Consider the following 303-nt stretch of genomic DNA (forward strand, 5'->3'; position numbering starts at 1 on the left):
CATCTAGATTGCAAACCTTCATCCTTTACTTCATTTGTTCCATTGGGTTAGCTCACTTAATTTAAATATTTTTACTTTTGAGCAAGTTTGCGTCAATCATGTCAGCAATTACTATGTCATGTTGTATATTTGTAAATTTAGATTGAATTGATGTCCAAGTCTAGACTAGTGTGGTCAGTATCCTATATAATCTCACATAATTCTGCATCTTTCTTAAATTAGCTAGAGTAACTTTTAGGCTCTATCTGAGCTGGTGCAAAATAGAGGAAGAGGAAGAAAACAAAAGATTAGAAGCAAGAAAAT

The sequence above is a fragment of the Dioscorea cayenensis genome, chromosome 20, assembly GCF_009730915.1.
Source record: "Dioscorea cayenensis subsp. rotundata cultivar TDr96_F1 chromosome 20, TDr96_F1_v2_PseudoChromosome.rev07_lg8_w22 25.fasta, whole genome shotgun sequence".
NCBI classification, from domain to species: Eukaryota; Viridiplantae; Streptophyta; class Magnoliopsida; order Dioscoreales; family Dioscoreaceae; genus Dioscorea; species Dioscorea cayenensis.